The 6,496-nt window shown below is 39.2% G+C and overlaps 1 long non-coding RNA gene across 1 annotated transcript in view; it reads right to left on the reverse strand.

Moving 5' to 3' along the window:
• Positions 1-838: 838 nt before the first annotated feature.
• LOC125617015 overlaps positions 839-6,496 on the reverse strand; it is a 6,181-nt gene continuing 523 nt past the window's right edge. Inside the window, exons 2-3 of the long non-coding RNA XR_007347875.1 lie at positions 5,606-6,215; positions 839-1,515 (exon numbers count right to left, since the gene is read on the reverse strand). This is a non-coding gene — a long non-coding RNA (uncharacterized LOC125617015). The remainder of the gene's footprint in view (positions 1,516-5,605; positions 6,216-6,496) is intronic.

The following is a 6,496-nucleotide window of genomic DNA, read 5'->3' on the forward strand; positions in this document are numbered from 1 at the left end:
TCTGTAGAATCTTCTTTGATAATCATTGCACTTGAGAAATTAATGGCACCAAATTTTTGCAGTTGCCAAAAAAGGAGAGAAAGAAGGCAAGTTTAGTAGCCAGCTGAGTTTCAGTTAAGTCTTTGTACTTTCCTGTTTTTATCGAATTCTTGCCAAGTGCAAGTTTGGGGCTTCTGTGCCAGATAATGTGCTAGATAATTGCCAATGCTAAGTAAATGGCAGTGATTGTTGCCTTACAGTCATATGAAATATGCCATGTTAGAAATTACATGCAAGTGTTAAGAGTGATCATTTACAGTTGGCTGTAAACTAGGCAGTTAAAATTAGAGCTTCATATCTGCAACAGGCCAGGAAGCTTCTGATCTTTAACATAAACATTTTTTAATATTGCTATCAGGCATCAGATGTGTATCTGATCAGCATGCATTCACTTCAATCTAGTTGAATAAATTTTTAAAATCTGATTTATTTCCTTTGTTCTCTCTGTCCTTATATTCTTAAGGAAAAAAAATATTATTCTTTTATAAATCTTTTCCCCTAAGGGAACACTTCCCTGTACTATTTAATTAAAATGGAATATTAAAGAATCACATTTTCCTTTACTTTTTATAAGAGGCTTGGTTTGCATTTTCACAATCAGCCTTTTCTTAGTTTCTTTTCTTCTCTCTGCTGTGATTATACAGTAGACCAAGACCTGGGGAGATCATTCCCTTCCTTTGTCCTACCACTGTGCCCAGGACATGATTGTACTGGCAGCTAGAGCAACTTTTTGGGGGTGTCTCTCTATCTAGATGAGATGTTCCTTCAGAATGTCTTACTCATTCTTTCATTCCCAAAATCAGGAACAGAGCCTGTCACATTAAAGGAGCTTAATAAATAACCGACTTCAGAAACTTCAATAACTACTCAATATCTGAAAATTGACAACACTCATCATTCAGCAAGTTTTTATCATTATATATTATTCATTCCATCCGTGTCAGGGCAAAAGCTATCTTTTGCTTACATCTTAGTCACTTTATAAAACTTCAATGTCTAGAAAATAAGGAGATATTTAATAAATGTTTAATTCAAACTTATTCATCCATTCGTTCATTCATCAAGTAAGTCTTGAATACTGTGTTGAGGACTGTCAGGAATATACACACTAACCTGGAAGGCATAGTCCTTTCCTTCAGGTAACCTGCATTTTGTGGGAGGGAGCACATAGAAATTATCACCTGAAATATTTAAATAACATAGCTTTTGTATTAAAATGAGTAGTACATACTACAATTAGTTTAACAGCTCACAGGAGGTCATCTGGCATGGAGACCAGTGAAGGTTGTAGTTAGTGGCTGAGGAAACTCCAGACCCCCGCTGGAATTCTCTGTCCCTCTATTCATGCTGTCCAGAGTTCTTGCCTTCTCTTGAAATGCTGCCCTTTGTCCTGTCTTTGCCCATACCTAGCACGAGATGTTGTATTGGTCAGGATGCTTCAGGTTACTGGAGACAAAACTCCATCTCTAAACGAGCCTAAACAAAAAAAAAAAAAAGAAAAAGAAATATACTGTTTCGTATCACTGAAAGGAGGGTCTAGGCAGGGCTGGCATGATGGATCCACTATCAAGATGGTAGCCAGCAGTTTCTCTCATCCCTATATGCAAGCAGTTTTTGTCTCCTCTGGACCAATAGAATGTGATGAAAGTGATACTGCCTGCCAGTTATGGGCTAGGCTGAGAGAGATCTGACAGCTTTGGGTTTTGCTCTCTTGGAAGCCAGCCTCCATGTAAAGGAGTCCAACTACCCTGATGGAGAGAGGGGACCCCTGGAATTTAAGAGACTATATAATATAAAAACATTTAATTTTTAAACATATAAAAATAGGGATAGAGGCCTGGCTAGTCCAGGCATTACAACTACTCCATTCATATAGGAACTGACATGTGAATGAAGCCAGCTTGCACACTCCAACCCCAGCAGTACCACATGGAGCGGAGAGAAGCCATCTCCTTTGGAGGGCTGCCAACTGCAGAATCCTGAGCAAATGAATGCTAGTTATTGTTGTATGCTAATGCCTTATAGGGTTGTTTGTTGTGTAGCAATAAGTAACGGAAAAGTCTGGCTCTGGTGCTCTAACAATTCATTAAGGAATCTTGCTTCGTTTCATGACTGTGTTTTCACAGGGAGGCTATCTGTATGGTAGCAAGGATGTCAAACATGACAGCAGGCTTACATTGTCCCAGCTTAGCAATGCCCACTCAAGGGTATAGCTCTTTGCCAGCACCTCCACCAAAACTCGGGTGACTCTGATTGGCTCTGACTAGGTTGTATGCTCCTCCCTGCACACATCACAATAACTGATCAGCCAAGGCTAGATCTTGCCCTCTCCTTGGAGCCTGAGATAGGGAGTGGTCTGCCTCACCTAAACAACTTGGGTTACCAAGAGTAGAGCTACAGGACCTCAAAGAAAATCTAGGTGCTGTTTCCAGAATAAGGGGCTGGATGCCGGGTAGACAAAACCACAAAAGTCATGTGTACTCCACCACTTTATGAAGCCTTATCCCAATATTCCAAACTTTAGGCCTGCTCCAGTTCTTTGGGGCTTAGCAGATGTTGCCTCGTGCTCCTTACACTTGGGGGGAAAATTCTTATTTAATGCCCTAGGTGTGAACCTTTATATTCCTTATTGTTCCAACTGTATTTGTTACTTTAACAGTGTAATATTTTTCACTACTTTCTACAGAGAGAGGCTTCTGAAAGTATCATTAGAGACAGAGAATTGTTAGACAGTCTTTCTGTTCATCCCCCTCCCCCAACCTCTGGATTTTCAAAACCTAGACATTGGCATTACCTCCATACAAAAGGAGGTCTATTTTCCCCTTGGGTCCTACATCCCCCCAAAAAAGAGCCAGATGGTGATGAGCACTGCTTGTTTTCTTTCTTTTCTAGGGAGTTTGCTCTTGTGCTATTTAATTTGTGTATTTTTTTTTAAAGAGAGAGAGAGAGAGAGAGAGAGAGAGAGTTTTTTTAATATTTATTTTTTAGTTTTCAGCGGACACAACATTTTTGTTTGTATGTGGTGCTGAGGATCAAACCGGGGCCGCACGCATACCAGGCGAGTGCACTACTGCTTGAGCCACATCTCCAGCCTAATTTGTGTATTTTTTTTTTTTTTAATTATTCTGTAAGAGTGCCAGCAGAGCAGCTTTTGGGCAACCAGCTTATGAAATAAATCTAAATGATCTAAAAAAGAACATCTTCTGTTAATTGCAATTTAAGTGAGCCTGATAATGTTTTAATTAATCCTTCTCATTGAGGGTCAGCATTCCAAGATTGGGGGATGGAGTTCTCCTAAGGAACCCAGATAGTAATAGAAAGGGAAAGTAGATGCCTGTTTGCGTCAACGGAAAATCTAACAGTGGTAGGAGACCTCACTTAGGTCTGGCCCTTCTAAATTTATTCACACACACAGTCACACACACACACACACACACACACACACACATATCCCTATGTAATATACTTCATGTAGCTGAGGGGAAAAGAAAACTAGAGTATCAGGAAAATGAGAGGGAAATTCAGAGATGGATTCTCACAGATTTTCAAGACTGGATCTTTGAAAGATCAATTTGAGGGGCTAGAGTTGTGGCTCAGCAGTAGAGTGCTCGCCTAGCATGTGTGAGACCCTGGGTTTGATCCTCAGCACCACATAAAAAATAAATAAATAAAATGAAGGTATTGTGTCCAACTACAATGAAAAAATATTTTTTTTAAAAAAAGAAAGATCAATTTGACATAATGACTTAGTTAACAGTAATAGACTATCTCGAATTTATAGCAAGTTTTATAATTATAAAAGTGCTAGTATGTTTTTTAGTGATCTGAATTCCAGGATTAAGGATTCCATCACACTTGTTGCCTTTAAATTTTTTAATTATTCTCAAAGATTGTATGTATATTTGTGTGTGTATGGATGAATCTGTACCCCATGTACCAACAATAATTTATTAGAGTATTATTTATAATCTTGTACCTTTCTCCTATGGAATCCTCCTTGATGTCTCCACCAGAGATAAATACTGTCCTTAAACTTGTGTTTAGCATATTCTTGCTTTTCTTAGTAGTTTTACTGTCTTTCTTTTCCTAAACAAATTGCTTATATTTATTTATTTATTTTTCTAAATTTTACATGAAAAAAAATTTACTGTATGCAATTTTCTGTGGCTTGCTTTTTTGGTTTCTAAGTACTGTTTGTGAAATTCACCATATTGATTTTTCAGCTGGAGTTTAGCCTGTGGCTTATCTTTTTACTTTATTTCTTCTTTTCATGTACAGAAGTTTTAAAATTTTTAGTGTTGTCAACCCTTTATGGGTTATGCTTTCTATGACTTGCCTTTTATAACTTGAGATCATACTGAACTTCTCCCACTTTCTTCTGATAATTTTGTGGGTTTTTTTCTCCTTTAGTTCTTTGACTTATCTGATATTGATTTTTTGTGTATGCTGTGAGGTAGGGATCTTTTTTGTTTCCTCCTTAAATTAAAAGGAAATCTCGCTTCTCCTTTGCTCAAAAATTTCTACATCTTCCCATCTTTCTCTAGTTAAGTCAAAATTCTTAAAGTGGCCAAAAGGCCCTGTGTAACCTGGCTCTCTGAAACATCTCTGCCTCATCTCCTATACCTTGTCCAGGGAATACTGGACACCTTGCTCTTCCTTGAACACTCTCCATTTTTTAGGGCACTTGACCTGCTGTTCTGATATTTCCAGATTACTACATTACTGATTCCCTCATGTCCCAAGTCTCTACTCAAATGTTGCCTTATTATGAGACTGTCTCTGACCACCTTAGCTAAAAATCTCCCTCTGTCACTTACACACACCCTCTGGGTCATCTCTTTTTTCTTTTTTAGAAGTACTTACCTGAAAAACTTCTGGGCCTGGTGTTAGCTAGGTGTGCATTGGGAAGGGGGGCATTTTTCAAGTGTTGATTGAACATCTTGACTGGCTTTAAGATTAGATTTTCTGATTCTTAAGTTGGTTTTAGTAAGTTTACCCTCTTAAATTATTTTATTTATTTTTTGAATAGTAATATGTGTCCACAATACAACCATTCAAGTTTAAGAAGCATACATAATCAAAATACATCTCTCTCCCATCTCTGCCTTCTAAGCTGCCTGCTTCCCCCACTCCCGGCTTCAGTTTCTTGTCTATTTATTTTTGTAGTTTCTTGGTTATTATATTAGAAATAAATTATGTGTATGTATAAGCATATATAAATACATGCATTCTGTTTTTACATAAATGGTGGAATACCGTATATATTATCTGCGGTTGCGTTTTTCACTTAACTATATATGTTAGAAATAATTACATAGCTATACATAGAGGGCTGCTTCATTCTATTACACTTACCTGCTGGATGGACTTACCTCGATTTAGTTATTTAGTCTCCTTCTGAAGGACATTTGGGTATTCTCAGTCTTTGCAATGGCTTTCTAATCAGTGTTTCTTACCCATCTTTAATCAGTGATTCACCTTAAATTTCTATTCTCATGTTGTCATTTCCCTGTTCAGAAACTCCAGCAGCTGCTCAACACCCACAGAATGAGACTGAACTTCTTACCCTTGGAAGTAGAGCCCACGTGGTCTCCATGAGTTTTTTGCGCTGTCCATCTGTTCCCGAAGAAGCCCCCTAAGTTGACCTGAGGTTTTCCAAATATACTAATGTATTTTCCTTCAGCCTGATCCTTTCAACTGTTCCAAGGGGAGGAGCAAATCCTTGCCTTGGGCTAATCACAGTGCACTTGGGTTGGTTCTCTCTGGAAGAGTGCTTTAAACCTGTCAACCCAGTCTCCCTTTGGTATGCCATACAGGACCGCACCAGGTGCTTTGAATTTTGATTTAGGAAACTGATATTTTAATTGCTCTCCAATCAGTCCTTTCTCTTCCAGACTCCAAATTCTTTGTAGATGGGGCAGTTCATTGGGAATGGCGAATGCTAAAATATGTCCGGACTTTCAAGTGGCTTACAACATGGTGAGTCAGACATGCAAAATATTAAAAAACACAACACAGTAGGAGCTTAGTGTACACTGTGTGGAATCACACAAGGAAAGAAATGTTTTTTTGTTTTGTTTTGTTTTGTTTTGTTTTGTTTCTTTCATCTCCGGTCCTTAGCCCAGGGTCTGTTTCATGGTAGCTGCCCAGTAAGTCCCCGTTGAGTGACTAATAACCTAAAAGGAAGCATTGAAAGCCATCATTAACATCCTGCCCTCAAAGTCATCTTTTATCATAAACACAAATAAGTCAGCAGTGTAGATGTCGCTTATCTTTTGAGGAGAAAGAGGGCAGTGTGGGAGTGGGTGGAACTAGTGTCTTCCAGGGAGCGAGGCAAAGAACTTGCACCTGGACGGGGTCCGGGCGCTGGGCGGGGCGGCCGAGGGGAGGGGGCGGAGACTCGTCTCCCGGTCCCGCCTCCCCCCACGCCGCGGCGGCGGTGGCTGCGGAGCAGGGC

The sequence above is a fragment of the Marmota marmota genome, unplaced genomic scaffold (assembly GCF_001458135.2).
Source record: "Marmota marmota marmota unplaced genomic scaffold, marMar, whole genome shotgun sequence".
In the NCBI taxonomy this organism is placed as follows: Eukaryota; Metazoa; Chordata; class Mammalia; order Rodentia; family Sciuridae; genus Marmota; species Marmota marmota.